Here is a 20564-nt window from a genome sequence, read left to right as displayed (position 1 = left end):
CCCTCACTTTCAATCTGGAGGTGCCTTTGGGTCTAAAATGAGTCTCTTATAGATAGCATATCTATAGACTTTGTTTTTTATTCAATCTGATACCCTGGTTTTTTTGATAGGAACATTTATTGAAAGATATGAATTTGGTACCATTATATTACCTATAAAGTCACTGTTTCTGTATATTGTCTCTGTTCCTTTCTGCTCTTTGTAATTTTTAGGCTCTCTCTTCATGTACAGGATCCCCTTTAATATTTCTTGCAGGGCTGATTTAGTGATCACAAATTCTTTGTTTCTGTTTGTCCTGGAAGCTCTTTATTTCTCCTAATCTGAATGACAGCCTTGCTGGTTAAAGTATTCTTGGCTGCATATTTTTACTCATTTATCTCCCTGAATATATTAATTGGTTTATGTAATTGGCTGCTCCCAAGTCAGGAGCATAAATATTTATAATTGTTAGATCTTCTAGTTGGATAGACCCTTTCTGACCTGCCAGGTCTCTGTGGACAAGTCTGTTGCCAGCCTTACATTTCTATCCTTGTAAGTTAAGAATCACCTTTCCTGAGTTGCTTTTAGGATTTTTCTCTTTGTCTCTGAAATTTGCAAGATTCACTATCATATGTTGAGATGTTCACCTATTTTTATTGATTTTGAGGAGGCTTCTCTGTGCATCCTGGACTTGAATACCTGTTTCCTTCCCCAGACTAGGGAAGTTCTCAGCTATTATTTGTTCAAATAAACCTCCTGCCCCCTCTTTCTCTCTCTCTCCTCTTCCTCTGGGACCCCAATAATTCTAACATTGTTGGGCTTTATGGTATCACAGATCTCTTGAATCCTCTTTTTAAGGATTTCACAATCCTTGTGATCCAGTAATTATCTCTCTTGTCCTCGTTCCTTTATTTTCCATCATTTGTTCTCTATCTCACTTACTCTCTCTTCTGCATCATTTATCCTAGCAGTAGAACCTCCATTTTTTTTATTGCATCTCAATAGTAGCCTTTTTATTTCGACCTGATTAGATTTTAGTTCTTTTATTTCTCCAGTAAGGGATTCTCTAATATCTTCTATCCTTTTTTGAAGCCCAGCTAGTATGTTTATAATCATTGTTTTGAATTCTGTTTCTGACATCTTACTTGTATCTGCATTAATTAAATCCCTGACAGTGATCCCTGTGTCTTGTTCTCTTTTAGGGGTGAATTCTTCCATCTTGTCATTATGTCCAGAGAAAAATAAATGAGAGAACAAAAATATAAAAATAGAAACAGCAACACTGAGAAAAATATACACTAAACAAATCAGAGGAGATCAGAAACCAAAAAAGAAAAAAAATGTAGAAATAAATCAAACAGAAGGTGAACAGAGCGATAAACTAGATCCTGGATGTATTTCAGTCTGCTAGAAGAAACTAGATCCCAAAGTCAGAAAGAAAAACATATATATACATGAAAATAAAATTGAATACAATGAAAGGAGGCCAAATATGAAAATATATATATATATATAAAAAATGTAAATGTAAAAGTGAAAATTTTAAAAGATTTAAAAAAGAGTTGATAAAATAAATTAGCTGAGAAGGAAAAAAATTTTAAACCGAAAGACTAAGGATTCATGAGAAAAAAACACAAATTCTATATACTATTTTCCCTTAGTGCTGGAGATTTGCAGTTCTGTATGATGGGTAAACTTGGTATTAGCTGGATGTTCCTGCTGGCCTTCTGGAGGAGGGGCCTGTTGCTCGGATTCTCAGGTGTCTTTGCCTAGGGGGAACTGCACCCCCCTTGCCAGGGTGCTGGGTTCTCTAGGTGGCTTTTGTTCTGTGAAGGTTTTCAGCACCAATCTGAGAGATGAAAATGGCAGCACCTGATCTCTAGCCCCAGCACTGAAATTTCATTCCCCCCTACTCTTCAGTGAGCCCCCAGAGAAAAACAATCACTCCTGTCTCCCTGGTTTCCATCCATATTCTGTGTTCACTCAGAACCTCAGCCTGTGACTGAGCATTTTTATCTCGGGCACATGACCACATTTCAAGTCTCCAAACTTTACAGATTCCTGCAGTGTGCACCTGCACCATTCCTCCCAGGAGGTCTCACTGTGGTTCTGCCTCTTGCTGGACCCCTGATCAATGGATAGTAGTCATCTGACAGTACAGCACTTCGTGGTTTATGGCAACATCAAGCAGAAAGCCCACTCTAACTTCCCTGCTCTGATGCTTGGGAACTCTGCTGCACTCAGGCACACCCATTCTTTTTGTCCCACCTAAGCACCTTTCAGGCAGGGACGTCCCCCACAGGAGTAGACCTCCAAAAGTTCTGATTTTATGCTTCGCTGCCTATATCACTCTCCAGTATCCTGCTTACAGAGGATCTCTCCCCCCATGGCTTATCCTCCAATATACCGCCTTGGATTCACTTCTCCATGTCTTCTACCTTACAAAAAGAGGTCACTTTTCCATTTGTAGAATTGCAGCAATTCTTTTCTCAGATCTCTTGTTGAGTTGGTAGGTGTTCAGAATGATTTGATTATCTAGTTAAATTCCAGGGACCAGACAAAATTAGCATCCCATACTCCTCTGCCATCTTACTTCTCCCTAAACTTGCTCTTTTAGTTATTATATAGTTAGTTATTTTCTCAGTGTTTTTTTAGTATAATTGACACACAATGTTACATTAGTTTCAGGTGTAACACACAGTAATTTAACATCTCTAAAAAGCTATGCTAAGTTCAACACCTGTGTAACTGCCATCTGTCACCATACAATGCTATTGATACCACTAACTATATTCCCATTACTTATTCATCTCCATTACTTATTCATTCCATAACTGGAAGCCTGTATCTTCTACTCCCCATCCACTGATTTTGCCCATTCCCCTACCTCTCAGTTTATTTTCTGTATTTATGAGCCTGATTTTGCTTTTTGTTCATTTATTCATTTGTTTTGTTTAGATTCCACATGTAAGTGAAGTCAAATGGTCTTATTTCATTTAGCATAATACCATCTAGTTCCATCCATGTTGTCCCAAATAGCAAGATCTCATCCCTTTTTTGTGCCACATAACATCCCATTGTGTCTATATATTACATCTTTCTTATCCATTCACCAGTCAATGGACACTTGGGTTGCTTCCATCTTGGCTCTTGTAAAAAAAAAAAAAATGCTACAATAAACATAGGAGTGCATATATATTTTTAAATTAGTGTCTTCTTTTTAAAAAAGATTTTATTTATTTATTTATGAAGGACACAGAGAGAGAGGCAGAGACATAGGCAGAGGGAGAAGTAGGCTCTCTGCAGGAACTCAATGTGGGACTTAGTCCCAAGACCCCCAAAATCACACCCTGAGCCAAAGGCAGACACTCAACCACTGAGCCACCCAGGCTTCCCAGTGTCATCCTTTTCTTTGGCAAATACCCAGCAGTGGAATTATTGGATCATAGGGTAGTTCTATTTTTAATTTTTGGGTAACCTCCATACTATTTCTACAATGGCTGCCTGAGTTTGCACTCCCAACAGTGCACAAGGATTCCTCTTTCTCCACAACTTAGCCAGCACTTGTTATTTCTTATCTTTCTAATTTTAGCCATTCTGACAGATGCGAGGTATTATCTTTTTTTTTTTTAAAGATTTTATTTATTTATCCATGAGAGACACACAGAGAGAGGCAGAGAGGCAGAGACACAGGCAAAGACACAGGCAGAGGGAGAAGCAGGCTCCATGCAGGGAGCCTGATGTGGGACTAGATCCCAGGACTCCAAGATCACGCCCTGGGCCAAAGGCAGGTACTAAACCGCTGAGCCACCTGGGGTTCCCCGCGAGATGATATCTTATTGTGGTTTTGATTTGCATTTTTCCCTCATGATGAGTAATGTTGAGCATCTTTTCATGTGTCTCTTGGCCATCTGTATGTCTTCTTTAGAAAAATGTCTACCCAGGTCCCCTGCCCATCTTTTAAGTAAACTTGCTCTTTTAGAAACATGAGCAATTGTATAAAAAAAAAAAAGAATATTAAATTCTAAACTACTAACCTCAAATTCTCCCATATTTGTTCATGTATGTACATATAATTCCACTCAGCTGCAACCAGTGTACGTGTAACTTATTTTCTGGTATTTTCACCTAACTTTATTTCATTTAGGCATAACTAGTATTGACATTTTCTATATATTTATCATTTTTTCCAATTAATCTATAGCATTTATTCATGTTAATATGCTATAGTTTTAAGTCATAGCCCCCTTTTAGCCATTTGCGTAGTTCCAAGTATTTGTGATTTAAAAAGCACTACTAGAACACATTTATACAAGTAATTTTTTAAACTTTTGAATAAAAAAAATTCTTCCTTCTTTTGTAGATGCTGTAATTATGCACTTCCTGCTCACCACCTAGCACAGGTGAAAGGAAGAATCTCACCTCTACTTCCATGTATGAGGTACCAGGTCTCCCAAAGAGCTCCTCTGGCAGGCTGGATCTAAAAAGGAGTTTGCAGGCTTAGAAGAAAGGAAGCATTTTCATTATTCAAGTTTAGATTCTGCATATGGTAATGGTATACTTACTACTCTTATTGTACTTGGACTAATTAACCTTTCCTTCTGATTTAATATAGATTTATAAAATCAGTGATCTTTTAGAGCAAGTTTCCTGTTCCAGCAAATGTCCCTGTCTTGGTTTACCACCCTCTCTGGAGTTTCCCTGGTGTAATCTGAAAGTGACTAATTGTTATGGAGAACAGGGAAAGACCAAAGAAAAAGGAGACCATTCCAGGTTGGTAGGTAATAGTTTTAACAAGGAGAGGGAACTTACATATGAAGCTTATCTTGGGTGGCAGCAAGATGAGTGGATCCCTGCCTCTGCCTGCCAAATCTTACAAAGTTTATAAAGAGGGCTTAATTAGGTTTAGTCATGTATATCATTTAAGTATTCTCAATATCACATCACACTATCAAGACTAGGTCCTTGGAATGGCCTCTGGGAGTAGGAAAGGAAAGTGAAACCCACATTCCAAGGAAGGGGTTGGTGAGGAGCCTCTGAGCGTTTAGGTTGAGCTCACAGGTGAACTGGCAGTTATGTCTTTTCAATGACCTTCCCCAACATTCCACTCCTCATGACTGGCCCTTTACAGTCTCACACACCCTTCTTTCACAATGGGTCCTGAGCAGTTGGCAAGGAGTTTCACTAGCATGAGGTGGCTCAGCTGGTGGCTCTCTGGCTGCAGTGGAGCAGATACCACACCAACACAGGCACATGTAAGAGAAAACACAGGTTAAGATAATAATTCCAAAATCACTGATAACTTTCCATAAGAGCCTGTGATCCAAACCACTGATTCATCAACTCCCCTAAGCTGGGAGTCAGATCACTCGGGGAGCTCACTGTGTCCTTATGTGACTTTTTTTTTTTTTTTAAGATTTTATTTATTTATTCATGAGAGAGGCAGAGATGCAGGCAGTGAGAGAAGCAGGCTCCCTGCAAGGAGCCCGATGTGGGACTCAATCCCGAATCCCGGGATCACACCCTGAGCCAAAAGCAGATGCTCAACCGCTGAGCCACCCAGGTGTCCCTCCTTATGTGACTTAATAAACATGATACATTAATATATTCATCAAATATGAACACACAACATTCTGTTTGGATAATGACACAGGTGCTTCCTTGTAAGGCAATAATAATGTCAATAGCCATTCTATTTTGGAGGATAGCTTTTCTCATCAGAGACATTTCAGTGTTCAGTAAAGACAGTCTTTGTTAACTATCACGTAAGTCTTGCTGGGTGAATTTAGTAAGGATTTCTATGTGTGCTATAACATCCTCCATACCAAAGGAGGGAACAAAGATGGCAGCCAAATGATCAAACCAGTGAGAAAATGCACCCACCTGGCCTTGAGGAGAGAGAGGTCGGGAGGTTTAGAAAGTTGACCTGGTTGTATATACCATGCTTGTTGGTGGGAGGAAGCAGCATTTTCAGGCATGAGCACTAAGGGCAGGCTATGACAGACCAGGACCTTCATCTTCTCCCCTTTGGTGGTGCACGTTCCATTCCTGGTATAGTGACTTTTATCATGTCCAGGTTGGAGCAGGACAATAGGATCCTGGTGGAAATGGAATAGCTCTCCCTCACAGAGGGATACAAAGTAACTATCCCAGCAGGAGGTCCCACTGCAAATTCTTGTAGATAATTCCTTTCTCAGGTGTGGTGGGTTGGTGTTCTCAACAGGATAGCTTGTTGATCACAGTGAGAGTCAGAGCAATGGCTGCTTCCCACAACTTCTTCATGGTATTGGGTGCTTCAGCAGGGGTTCCAATCTACCACATGGGGCAACAGGCCATACTGGATGATCATTCAAATGTATTAAAGCCTGGGACAATACTTTAGTCCATCAGCCAAGGTGGTTTTACTTGCTAACAATTTGATTTGCTGCTTTGATATTCTATTTTTTCTTTCTACCAACCCCGCTGCTTATGAGTAATAGGGAAGATGGAACCTCCTTTGCCCACTCTTGCATGTCAGGACTTTTGAAATGTGAACCCCAATGACCATCTTGTCAAGGAGGGTACCCATATGTGGTACTTAGCTTCTCTAATCCCTAATGGAGGCAACTTGATTTGCATAGCAGCAGTGGAAAGCTTTGGGTTAGGCTAGATGTAGGGTCCACACAAAGCAAGGCATATTTAGAACCCTCACCCAGAGGAAGGGAACCAACCTAATCAATTTGCCAATTTCTCATTGGCTGGGAACTTCAGTGAATGGCCCCAGATTCTTTTGACATTTTCTTTGGACACTGTTTAAAAAACATAGGACATGCTGTTATTGGATTAACCAAGTAACTGTACTTCAAAGGCAATCCAGCATCTTTGGCAATATGCCATCCTACTCAGACATTGTGATGGCTGCTCTTTCTAATGCACCCAACCTGCTGTATCTACTGATGAGCTGGTAATAGGGCTTGTACTTGAGCGTCCTGATTACCAAGAGGTGTAAGTGACCTATGAGCTAGAGCATGAAAAACAGTGAGAGCTATCTTAGGCTGTTGCAGGTGGACCCAAATGTCTTTCCACATATTTTGCTTCCAGAAGGGTTTATGTATGATCATCTACCCCTTAGCTTTCCATTGTCCAAGCCACAGGGGTTAATCCCTACAGAACAAACTAATTGTCAATGCAAAGGGTTAATGGCCAGAGGTCATGTGTGATCACCAGCCAGATCATTCTGCATCAACCCCACTGGCTGATGCACTGGCTGCTATGTGGGAGGTTTACCACATGTACACTGCTAGGAGCTGATATTCTGTGAGGATATATTGGGCCTCTGCCCCCTAGGGGCATTCTCCTGTTCTGTGGTCTCTGCCACAGTGTTTGACAAATACCTTCCAGAGTAGTATTTTTGCTTTCTCAAAGGCAATTGCTACTTTGATCCCCAGTCCTACACATGCCCTTTCTTTACCAGGTGGCATACTGTGCCAGGTATGCAATTGAAGTTCTCCAAACCCCCAAAATCCCTACAAGGTTTTATACCTTATTAATCACAGCTTACCATCCCAAACAACTCCCAAAACCTTACAGCAGTGTCTGGGCCTTGAGCTTTCTGTAGGGTCATTGCCCATCTTCTCCCTCATAAGTGTTCCAGCAAAGCCTGTAGGGTGTCCTGCAGCAAAGGCAAATCTTTACAGGTTAACATGATACCATCAATGCAATGGGCCCATTGTACTGATGTGGGGAAGGAGAACAGGGACAGGTCTCAGACTACCATCCAATGACATACTGTGGGACTATGAAGGTAGACTTGGGAAAGTACTTAAAAGGTTCATTATTATCTCTCCCACAAGAAGGTAAATCAATGTTAGTTATCAGAAACCTGTACCTGTCAGAAATATTCTTCATGAATTTCCTTGAAGTGAAGCACTTTTGTAGGAACAATTTTTGCCAAAGCCTCAGAGCAAAATAACTGTCTGTGAATGACAAAAGCCTTTAAATGGCCATGGTTAAAGATCTGATGAAGACTTATTATTTATGACAGTTGACAAGGGAACTCCTACAGCAGTCTATATTTTAAAAAGCCTTCCTTCTCTCCTTTTTTTTTCAGTGTCCCAGGGCAATGTTTTGGTTATCCTCTAGAATGTTTACATTTCAAAAACATGATAAGATTTCCAATTTTCAAGAGATAGAGAAAGAATTCAAGTTTTCTCCTAGGAGTTTTGGGGTACTTGCCAGGTAAATTTTTCTTCATAATAGGGGCCAGAAGACATTAGACATTTTATCTGTTTTCTCATCAATTACCATAACATCCTCCTCTTCATTTTCATCACTTTGTCAGAGATTCTACCTCTTAGCATCCTAACTTTGTCACAGTATCCAGATCTTCATCTGAAGAATCAATCTTAGGCCCTCCTAGCTTTGTAGAACACATACCAAGGCCTCCAACTTCTTATCCTGCTCTCCCACCTGTCTGCTAGCTGTGAAGCTAGCAGAGTATTAGACATTCACACATCCTTCTCTAATCTTGGCTATTCTAATTTTCTTTTGTTTATTTTTATCTTTAGAGAGAGAGCACGCATGCTACTGGGGGAGGGGGAGGGAGAGAGGGAGGGGCAGAGGGAAAGAGAATCTTAAGCAGACTCCACTCTCACCATGGAGCATGACCCCAAGCTTGATCTCACAACCCTGAGATCATGACCTGAGCTGAAATCAAGAGTCAGACGCTTAACTGACTGAGCCACCCCTCAGCTGTTCTAATTTTCTACTTCAAGCTCTAGCCTCTAGTTGGGCATTGGTAGCCACCAAACTCCCCACAGTAGAAACCAACCCACTGTAGCAACTTTGAACTTCCTTTCTCTTCTGCATTTTTCAGGTATCCCCATACTTACATGGTGGTCCACAAGCATCTGACATATACACTACCCTTCCTCCCATAAAGACCCATGCCCAAGTTGGGACTTCCTCACAGATGCCTCACTCTCAAGGCTCATTTCTTCCATCTTCTGACTGGCTAACCAATTATTGTGGTCACAATCAGCTCAGAGCTTTCTGCATGTAATATGAAATTGTCCCCATATATAGGAGGCAGAGAGAGACCAAAGAAAGAGGAGGCCACTCCAGGTTAGTAGGTTGATAAGCAAAGGAAGTTAGGCTTGTCTTGGGTAGCATTAAGATAAGTGGATCCCCAATGCCTGTCAAATTTTTAAAGTTTATTAAGAAGCCCTAACTAAAGAAAGAACCCAGATGTCCATCAATAGATGAATGGATAAAGAAGATGTGGTCTATATATAGAATGGAATATTACTCAGCCATCAAAAAGAATGAAATCTTACCATTTGCAACAATGTGTATAGAACTAAAGGGTATTATGCTAAGCAAATTAAGTCAGAAAGACAAGTACCATATGATTTCATTTATATGTGGAATTTAAGAAATCAAACAGATGAACAGGGCAGCCCGGGTGGCTCAGCAGTTTAGCACTGCCTTCAGCCCAGGGCGTGATCCTGGAGTCCTGGGATCAAGTCCCACATCAGGCTCCCTGCATGGAGCCTGCTCCTCCCTCCGCCTGTGTCTCTGCCTCTCTCTCTGTCTCTCTCTCTCTGTGTCTCTCATGAATAAATAAATAAAATATTAAAAAAAAAACATGAACATGGGGGGAGGGAAGGAAAGATAAAATAAGATAAAAACAGAGAGGGAGGCAAACCAAAAGAGATTCTTAACTCCAGGAAACAAACTGAGGGTTGCTGGATGGAAGGTTGGGGGTGGGGGGCGGAATGTAATCACTGGGTGATGGCATTAAGGAGAGTACTTGATGTAATGAGCACTGGATGTTATATGCAAATGATGAGTCATGAAATTCTACCCCTGAAACTAATAGTACAGTATATTTTAACTAAATAAAATTTAAATAATTGTTTTAAAAGATGCCCTAACTGGGTTTAGTCATGTGTACAGTGCAGGTAAGCTCAGTACCACATCATATCTCAATGTTATGTCCTTGGAGCAGCGTCTGGGATCAGGAAAGGCAAGCAGAACCCACATTCCAAGGACAGGGGAGGGGATGAGGAGTCTCTGAGTGCTGTGAGTGAAGTCCATCTCACAGGTGAACCGGCAGCCACTTCTTTTGGATGACTTTCCCTATCACCCTCTGAGGTAGGGATCCTAGTACCTCCTGAATGCTAATAGCATGGCAATTCTCCAAGGATGAGAAGATCTTACAATAAAACATTTTTTAGAGTATTTGTCCTTATAACCATGTTGCAGAACTAAGACTCCATGGCACACATTTGGGGAACTACAAATAAGTAGAATTGTCAAAAAATCACCTTTCTGTGTTTCCTCTTCTCATACATTAATAATCATAGTTGAATAATCTGATTCTATGTGGCTAAGTCCAAAGAAGCCAAGAAAATAAGGATATTTAGGCAGCTATTTGGATCTTTCCAGTTCCCAAACCTCCAAACCTAAGTGATCCTCTGAGCTGCAGACTTGATGTCTATTGCTTTTCAAATTCACCAGAAAGTTACTGTGTGCCTTATTTCCTAGTATTCTGTAGAAATAGTTTACATGTTGCATTTAAAACAGAGCTTATAACCAACATGAGATTTAGTAGAAATAGCTTGACTTCTCTGAGTTCCTAAGAAAATTAAGAATTCAAATCAGTTCCTGCAGCCTTTCAAATTTTTTACAACTAGAGCCTCTGCTTCATGCTTCTCTTACGTGAAGGTGACTACTCATTGTCTGCCTCCCCACTGCTACCCAGATACCCCAACATTAATAAAATGGCTTTAGAACAAATCACAAGGAAATCTGGTTCTAAATAGTGCTTATGAAAATGGAGCAGTTGATGGTAATATTCAATTAAGAGAACATCAATAAATTTTTTTATATAAACTCCATCCCAAAAGATGGTCAATCATGCAGGTCTCCTTTAGGTTGTAGACAAATGATAGAAAACTGCCTTTGGCAACTGATTTCTTTTCCATATGCTAAAAGTTATCTGTTTGGTTTACTGGACTGATGAGCTTAAAGAGCTTGCATTAGCTCATATTAGCTCAGGATTCTCCAGAGACACAGAACCTATAGGATGTTTAAACATAGAGAGATTTATTTTAAAGAATTAGCTTACAGAGTTGTCAGGACCAGCAAGTCCAAAATCTACATACAAAGCAGACCAACAGGCTGGAGACCCAGGGAAGACTTGATATTACAGCTTGAGTCCAAAGAGGTCTGGAGACAGAATTCCCTCTTCCCTGGGGGACCTCAGTCTGTTTTCTCTTCAACCAATTGAATAAGGCTCACCCGCATTATGGAAGGCAATCTACTTAAAGTCTATTGATTTAACTGTTAATCACGATGGAAAAAAAAAAAATGCTTTCACAGCAACATCTAGACTGGTGTTTGATCAAAAACTGGGTAGCATGACCTAGCCAAGTTGACACATAAAGTCAACCATCACAGACCTTTCATAATTTTCTAAGAGCTAAAAGCTTGCATCAGAAATAAGATGGAGTGATTGAAATGAGACCAGCTTTTTTTTTTTTTCTTCTATGTGGCATGTCTTTCATTGCTTGCTGAAGTGGAGCTGAAGGATGCCCCTGGCAGAAGATCTGGTTCACAACCCGTGTCAGACCCAGCCCCTCGTGAAAGCAGAGGCTCCAGGCCACAGCCCAGGGTCTGTCTACTCTATTCTAAACTCAACCCCAGTTCATCTTTCCTGCCCACATAGGGAGGGAGAGAAGTAGAAGAAAGGTGCTTCTAAGTTGCCACATAGGTGCTGATAAGCTCCCACAGACATTCTGAGAAGAGGCGGTTGGTATTAGAGATTCAAACCACCTATAATCATCTAGACTAGTAGGATTTCCAGTCACTTGCTCACCATAGAAGCAATGCTATTCTTCTTTCAAATGAACCACCTCTTACGTACTCTTGATGATAGCAACAAGACCAAGTAACTCATCACAGAGGACTGGAGACCATCGATAAAGCCTACCATTTGTTGAACTGAACTAGAAAATTTCCCAAAGAGATCACAGGTGTTTGGGTCCTAGAATGGGTTTCTGGGAGTTAGAAACTGGCATTATGATGTCAACTCTGTTCTGTTGAACAGTCTCTCATTCCACTTAGCTAATTCAGAATCCTGGCATCTACAGGGGTCCTCCTGCAGGCCTGGGGTGCTGGGAGAGATCAAGTCTCCCTCCTTCCCTTTCTCTGCTCTAGCCCTGTCACACTCTGCTGCTAACTCCCCATCTATCAGGCACCAAGGGTCATCACCACTTCCTGCAAGTTCCTGCTGAGCCTCAGTTTTTATGAAGCATGGCCACTGTGAATATACAGAACCTAGAGGTGCCAAACCCCAGAGTTTCAGAGAGGCGTGGGGGGATAGCCTTTTGAGCTTTTACTCTCAGTCCTTTCTCTTCCTTGGGCCGGAGGTGTATCGATGAGCTGGGTCAAGAGACAGATGAGAATGACGACACATTGTACTGTCCTTCCAATGACTAAGATTTTTGTACTGGACCAACCTTTGCACACTTCACTCTTTTTTGCCTGAAAGGAGATGCCTCCACCCAACCTTCCTTTTGGCCTGCCCCACCGGTTAACCAGACATGCCCAGGCAGGTCCTACTGCTGAACACAATTTAGGTTCAAGCTGGAAGCCCTGTCATGCTCCCAATGTGTCCCTCTCTCCTTGTGTAAACACAACACACACAGCAGTTACATTTTAAAATATAGAAATAATTAGGAATGTGGTTACCTTGAGGGGATCACAATTCAATACGTTGTTTGTAGAATGAATTTACATCCCTGTTCATAAAAAGCTCTATTCAGATGTCAATACTTCTATATTACTAGAAGCCAGCAGTTGGCTGGGACATTCAACTTGCTGTCAGTAAACGTGCACTTCAAGTGGTCTGCCTGAGAGCATAGCTGGCCTGTGCTGACCCATCCACACTCCCACATCCCCTTCTTCCCAGGAACAAGAGTGATCCTTTGTCAAGGGGTAGCTATGAGACATTTGCCCTTTAATCTACAGATCTGAGCCACAAGAGCAAGGCACCCATTTTAATAAATGCAATAAAACTACCACATAAGTACTTATAAAGACAAGGTAAAAGTTCTTGGACCATAAAGTGTTAGAGTCAGAGGGATCTTAATGAGCACCTTGTCCAGGGCCTTGACCTTCATTGCACGTTAGACCCACCTGGGAACCCAGATCACAGTAGACCACTGAAGTCACTCTCTGGAGGCCTGGAAATGGGTATGCACAGGAGGGCTAGTGATCTGGTCAAATGGTTCTCAAGCCCACTTGTTCTTTTTTTTTTTTTTTAATAAATTTATTTTTTATTGGTGTTCAATTTACCAACATACAGAATAACACCCAGTGCTCATCCTGTCAAGTGCCCCCCCCAGTGCCCGTCACCCATTCACCCCCACCCCCCCACCCTCCTCCCCTTCCACCACCCCTAGTTCGTTTCCCAGAGTTAGGAGTCTTTATGTTTTGTCTCCCTTTCTGATATTTCCCACACATTTCTTCTCCCTTCCCTTCTATTCCCTTTCACTATTATTTATATTCCCCAAATGAATGAGAACATATAATGTTTGTCCTCCGATTGACTTACTTCACTCAGCATAATACCCTCCAGTTCCATCCACGTTGAAGCAAATGGTGGGTATTTGTCATTTCTAATAAGCCCACTTGTTCTTAAGAATCACCTGAGGAGCTTAAAAAAAAATTAACTTCTAGGACTTATCCCAGACTTATTTGGGTGTGAGGTTTTTAAAGCTTCCAGGATATTTGGCAATCAGTCAGGTTTGGAAACCATTGCTCTACTCAGCTCTAACACTGTCCTGAGGCCACAGATATGTTAAATGTCTTTGCCCCAGCAAATACAGTTAACAGATAAGAAAGCCAGGACTAGAATTCAGTTTTACAGTTCTCAGTTTGGCATTATTTATGAAGAAACTATTAAGCCTTTCTTTCTTTCAACCTGGAAAGAAATATCTACTTTTATATTTTAGGTTTCACAAAAATGTTGAACTATGTTTTGTTTCATTTTTTTTCTATTTCATCAAAACCTCCTTACACCTAGAAAATGCTTCAAAATGAGTTTTTTTCAGTAGTTCATAAGGAAAGTGCTTTCCTAATTGCAAGAGTCAATCACTAAAATCAAGGGCAGTGAAGGAGGATTGTGGACTCTCCTTTTAAAATGATATTTTTAAAATATTCTTCTGGGGCACCTGGGTGACTCAGTCAGTTAAGTGCCAGCTCTTGCTCTCAGCTCAGGTCTTGATCTCAGGGTCACAAAGTCAAGCCCCACATTGGACTCCATACTGGGCATGGAGTTTACTTAAAAAAAATTTTTTTTAAAAATATTCTTTCATTTTTCAAGAGAATTAAGGTATGGAGGCACCTACTACATGCCAATCACCATGGTCATATTTTTGAGAGACTTAAAGTATAAAACATGGCAACAAAGGGCATATTTATTTCATGGGGAAACAAGCAAATGAAAGGAAGCAATCAGGGGCTATGGGGCCAGGACTATGATAGTCCTTTGGAGTAGGTAGAGTGTGAAGTGGACTGTTACTCAGAGAATGCCTCGCAGAAGAAGCAAGTCTTGAGAGGTGAACATGATGTTTCCAAATCCCATCCAGTCCTTGGAGTAGGGAAAAAAACACCTGTTTTTTTTTGTTTGTTTGTTTGTTTGTTTTGTTTTGTTTTTTCTTATAATCCTGTAGTTTGGGGATCTCTGGGTGGCTTAGTGGTTTTAGGCACAGATCCTGATCCTGGAGTCCTGGGAACGAGTCCCACATCAGGCTCCCTGCATGGAGCCTGCCTGTGTCTCTGCATCTCTCTCTCTCTCTCTCTCTCTCGATCTCTCTCTCTCTCTCTATCTCTGTTGTCTATCATGAATAAATAAAATCTTTTTTAAAAAAAATCTTGTAGTTTGCTGTTTCTTTACACTAATTGGGGTTTTTGTTGCTTCTTTTCCTTGGTGTTTTTTTTTCCCTGATTTGTTTGTTTGGGGTTTGTCTTTTACCCAAGTTGTCCTTTGCTCAGTCAGAAGTGAAATATTTGGCACACAGTTGCAAAGCCTGCGGGGGTTCCATAAATTCTTGGTGCCTGAGTGATGCCAGGTGGCCTTGACAGTGATGATCTCATCTAGGTAGCCTGAGCCCAGTGTGTCCTTTTGGAATGTGCTCCCCCTGCTGGTCAACTCTAAAAGTTGAAAATTGGTTTTGCCACAGCACTGCATTCCTACAGTTGAGTGCACTTCTCAGACCCAAGAATGTGAGCTTGGCAGAGTAGTAAGAATCTGGGGGCTGAAGAGCTATCTGGCTTAAAAAAATAAAACTTATTCACACACTCATTCAAGTTGACTGCCTTAAAGCAAATCTAGTTCACGTGGGCTCTTGGAAGGAACGGGCAAAAAGAGAAAAATCTGAGTCTTTTTATTTTCATGTTTGCCCTCACAATAAGAAGACCAGTAGAGGGATCCCTGGGTGGCGCAGCAGTTTAGCGCCTGCCTTTGGCCCAGGGTGTGGTCCTGGAGACCCGGGATCGAGTCCCACGTTGGGCTCCCAGTGCATGGAGCCTGTTTCTCTCTCTGTGTGTGACTATCATAAATAAATAAAAATTTAGGAAAAAAAAGAAGGTCAGTAGAGTTTAAGTCAATTTCCCAAAATGTGCCTGCTTATGAGCAATAAAGGATTGACCCCCAAGGCATCTACAGGGAATAGTATTGCCAGAGTTAGCAAATATCCAATTAAATTCGCATTTCAACTAAAAAATGAATCATTTTTTAAGTGAGTATGTCCTATGCAATATTTAAGACATACAAAAAAATGATTCATTTTTTTATCTGAAATACAACACTAGTGGGAGCCCTGTGTTTTATCTGGCAACCCTAAGCAGGAGGAAAAAGTAAGATGAGGAGAAACGTCCGTCCAGAGGCAAAGAAGTCTCTTAGATGAATACTGCCCAAATGTAGTAGTGGCTGGAAGCTGGAGACTGTTGAACCATTAGACCAGAGATGATAACCAGGCCTATCAAGACCCTTTTAATTTAATTTTCTTTCCTTAGAGCTGGAGACAGGCCCCACACTATCGTATCTGTCAATTAACTAAATGCAGCTTGTCCTGTTTTTCTGACTCTGCCTGTTTCCCAAGCTGTAATCAAGCGGGTCTCATGTTAATTAACACATTTCACTTCAGCGGCCAGTGGCTTTATTTCCTAAGGGGACACTTCAGCAGCCACAGTAAGACGGCCTATAAATATACTTCGTGTTTTCTCTTGCTATTCTCATTTCTGGCCTCCCCAAGCACCCAGCTGCCCTTTACAGAGCAGATCTGACCCTTTGCTGTCTCCCCGGAGTGAGGGCAGACAAAACTCCAGAATCTCCACTACCGACTCACCTCTTAGGGGAGCTTCCCAGGAGAATTTGCAGGCAAGCATTTGCCAGTTTTCTCCTAAATGTCCCTTGAAAGCAGTTTTTCATTCCTTTACTCATTGTTTACATCCCCTTATTTATATACAAAATGCTGAAAGTCTCAAGCCATGCTTTGAGCTCCTCACTGGGTTGTGGCATGGTCCACTCTTGTACACCTTTCTGGATCAGCAAGAACTAAGTCGGCCCTGCTGTAAATGGGACCAGGAATTCAGGCTGTTCCTTTTCTTTCTTTCCTATTTGTTTCTTCAGTGAATTTTTGTTATTTTGAAGTGCTGATCCCAGACAGATATGTTCATAGTCATGCTGACTTAAGATGTTAGGTTTTCATAATTATTAAAGTACATCAGATAGAAAGAGACACATGACCAAGCATATAGATAGAACACTTACACCGTAAGGACAAGATCATTCTCATGTACCCAAACACCAAACCTGGCATCTCACAAGACCTGAAAATTGGGGGAGATGAACACAGTTGTATTAATTTCACTGAAAAAAGATCAAACTCTACATTTTTTCACAAACTCAGATCATCATTACTACTAACTTGAAGCCGTTCTTTGTGGATGAGATAGACTGTGTCACCTGTAATGTCTTTTAAATCCATAGCTCCCCTTCCTAGAAAACAGCTCAATTCACCCTGGAAACACAGGATAAATATAAATGTATTGCGGCATGGAGAGGGCAGAGTCCTATAAGCTTCCCTAACATAGATTGTGTGACTACCATTTGCTCTCTCTCTGGTTTCATTCCAAAGGCTCTTGATAGAACAAATAAATTCTGTCTAAAATGACAGTTGCTTAGAGACTAGACATGCTTAGGGCATTGGGATGCGAAAGTAGATTTGACAAAAGCAGCAAGACACCTTGTTTAGAACCTGCTCACTGACAGGATCTAGGATAAAGAGAACTGGGTTCGAGACTCATGTTGGGATAGTTGCAAACCCAGTAACTTCAGAGTCAGGAGGGCTTTCAGTTTTTGCTCTAGAACTGCTCATCTTTCCCAAAATGTTTCCATTAGACTACCCTCATCATCAAGGGCTCCCTAAGGCATATTGATAAAGTCCAGCCCCTGTACAGTCCCACCTTGACAACTGGAGTGCTGGCTACTCCCTGACAGAACCTGTCTGCTTTGGCTACCAGGCTTCTTTCTCTCCCTGGAACACTCCCAAAGGAACTCCTTTGGTCATTGCAGGAGCTCTTGCCTTCCTTTTTCCTCCTCTCACATTGCACACATCGCCCTACTCCTCCATAGTTGTCCCAGGTTACACAGCCTTCAAAATCTGTTTGTACTTGCTCCCCTCAAGAGGCACCCATCATTCCACTGCCTAGAGCTCACTTCTTCCTTGGTTCCTCTGGAGTTCTGGTGTCTGCCCACTGACTCAGTGGTGGACCAGATATAGCCTTTGACATGGCTTTACATTAATATTCTAACCTGGGGTGATGTATTTCACCTCCTCAACCAGGTCGAAAGCCCTTTCAGAGGAAGGACCTGGTATGGCCCTACACATTTATCACAGGCCTCCAGTAAATATTTCAGAGTAAATAAAATATTGGAATATCTGCTTTTGGCTCCCTAACTGAAGACTGAGGAAGCTGGTGACCAAGAGAGTAGTACTTCACTCTTGAGAAGAGGTAAAGTCCCACAAAGTTAACCAAGCATATTTGTATGAATAATATCCTTCATGGCATACATGTTATATGTCATATATGTTATACTATATGTGGTATAACTTTCATGATAAAGGTGAAGATGACTCAAATGGAAAAATCTGTCTCACCCTAAGATTCAAAAACAAATGTAAGAACTTCAGAATGCAATAATTTTTTTTAATCACCTATTAAAAGGAAAATGGTATTTTTTAAAAAAGATTTATTTATTCATTCATTCAGAGAGAGCGAAGAGAGAGGCAGAGACACAGGCAGAGGGAGAAGCAGGCTCCACGCGGGAAGCCCGACGTGGGACTCAATCCCGGGTCGCCAGGATCACACCCCAGGCCGCAGGCGGCGCTAAACCGCTGCGCCACCAGGGCTGCCCGTTGTTTTGTTTTGTTTTTTTTTTTAAAGGATCTATTACCCAAGATAAGCCACAGAGAATAAACGCTGTAGTAACCTAATATTTTGGGGAGCTATATCCACAAGGGGAGAAAACATGCCCTGTGGCATATCCCCATGGCCTGATCTAAGGCTCATGCAGGCCTTTTATCTACTTCTGGAATCACCCTGATTCACTCTGGTCATGGCCTCTAACAGCCTCAGGCAGGGCCAATATTGTGGTATTGGGGCTTATTTCTGAAAGCAGATTTCCTTTTTGCAGGTTGTTCATATGCCAACCTCAGGGTTTCTTATATATGAAGAAATGAGGAAACTGTAGCGGTGTGCTTGGCTGAAGTCTTGTTTTGTTTTTGTTTTTTTCATTTTGACTCTGATCCAGGTGCCCTTGTCGGTGGAGAAATGCAGCCTCGTCATAGCCTGGCATGATGAGTGGATACAGGTGTGTGGGGACTGCCCGTGTGCGTAGGGTAAGAATCCAGGGAGAGGAAGAAGACAGTGGGCAGAAGTGGCACTAGTTGACCCAGATGGGAGGCAGGAAGTGAACCTTCCTCTTTCCATTGGCACCTGGATCCACTTTGCTGGAGGGTTCAGTCTTCATTCGTATTCATATCCTTGAGCCAGCTGGTGGGAGTCCCTTTATCGAGAATTTTGTCTGCAGCAGGAGGGGGGCCTTCAGGGCAGCAAGAGTGATCTGTAATCATAAGGCCCTAACTCAGCCACTCTTTCTGCTTCCCTCCCACATTTCAAGGAGAGTGAAAATTGATAGGAAAAAAATCTGAATAATTAATCCTAAGAAATAAAAATCTTGCCATCTTTTCTTAAAACTTTTAAAGCACTTAGAGCCTATACCATTTAGTGCTAAATTCTTTTCTGGCTTGGGTCATTTACTCTGGTCTATTCATTAATTTTGCCTCTCCAACTCAAGTGTAACTTTCTTGAGGGCAGAGAATGACACAATTTTAGTACCACTTCTTCCCATCACCCTATGTCTAGTACAGTTTCACGTTCATTGTGTGCATTAATCAATTACAGTGAGCTAGGAGTAGTTATATGTATTATGACAGCCTATCCCAAATATGTAATATTTACCAATGAGAACAATCCTGCAAGAGATTCTTGGCATGGATAAGGCTTTTTTGAAAGACAGGAAAACCCAGCCTCAAGCGGAAGCTGCTAATAGAGTATTTGACTTGAGAAGGTGCCCTTTATGGCTAGTTCAAGAGAAGTCATAGAATTGGGTGAAGTTCAGAGTACAGAGCCTGGAACAGGACGGGTGATAGTCCCTGGGGCCAAAAAGAAATGAGTGTGCTTCTGAGGGGAAATCCAGTCCATAGTTCTATCAGGTGGGGACTACTCCAGGGGCCTGCCTCACAGATACTTGGAGGACATTCTCCTCAAGAAATATTGGGATGTCTGGACTTTGGGGCAAGGTGATGAGCAACAGCAAAGCAGCACCTGGAGTTAGGGTGGGTGGGTGTGGAGCGGCCCCATTTGTCCTCTTTGGTAGAAATCACACTCCAGGATACCTGATAGCATCAGAAGCTGCCACATGGGCCAAGACTGGCCCCTGACAGGAACCAGGAACTCTGCAGGACCAGAGAGGTGCTAGAGTATCTGCCAATGTTCTCTTTTGTCCAATTTGGTAGTGACTAACACCACTCCAAGCTTGACACCAACAAGAATAAACAGCAATCTTCTCTAGGAGGAGTTGTTAACAATTTCCTGATTTTAAATTCTATGCTATCATCTCTCCATAAGCCCATTCCTCTCCTATTCCCCTAATCAGATAAGTATGAATCTGAGTTTGCTTTGGAAGCTTGAACTAGACTTGAGGTTGGGGGTATTTCTGTAGCCATCCTGCTTCTCTATTCTCTACCTGTTCAAAAAGGTAGAGCAGGAGCTAAAAGAGGTGAAGGTGAGCAAGCAGCCACTTGCTAAACCCTCCCTCTTGGATTCCCAGCAAACAGTGGGAATTTCAGCTGCAGGCAGATTTTGTTTCTCCTTAGCCCTATCTTCAAATTTTTCCTCTTAAGAGCATTCTCCAGGGGAGAAGGAGAGGGAAAGGACACCACACAGCCTTTGCCAGGGGTTCACAGTTA

At 41.7% G+C, this 20564-nt stretch overlaps 1 long non-coding RNA gene across 8 annotated transcripts in view; it reads right to left on the bottom strand.

The window, feature by feature from the left end:
• LOC140615852 (uncharacterized) overlaps positions 1–12029 on the bottom strand; it is a 34661-nt gene extending 22632 nt beyond the window's left edge. The window contains exons 1-4 of one of the 8 annotated variants that reach the window (XR_012016357.1): positions 11840–12029; positions 4792–5197; positions 4402–4459; positions 2927–3128 (exon numbers count right to left, since the gene is read on the bottom strand). This is a non-coding gene — a long non-coding RNA (uncharacterized lncRNA). Of the gene's footprint in view, positions 1–2926; positions 3129–3193; positions 4460–4791; positions 5198–11839 lie in introns of those variants that run through there. The other 7 variants (XR_012016359.1, XR_012016358.1, XR_012016356.1 and 4 more) reach the window with 7 other exon arrangements.
• Between the last annotated feature and the right edge of the window lie 8535 nt (positions 12030–20564).

The sequence above is a fragment of the Canis lupus genome, chromosome 24 (assembly GCF_048164855.1).
Source record: "Canis lupus baileyi chromosome 24, mCanLup2.hap1, whole genome shotgun sequence".
NCBI classification, from domain to species: domain Eukaryota; kingdom Metazoa; phylum Chordata; class Mammalia; order Carnivora; family Canidae; genus Canis; species Canis lupus.
Note: the sequence above shows the minus strand (reverse complement) of the source record. Positions and strands in the feature narration are given on the sequence as shown.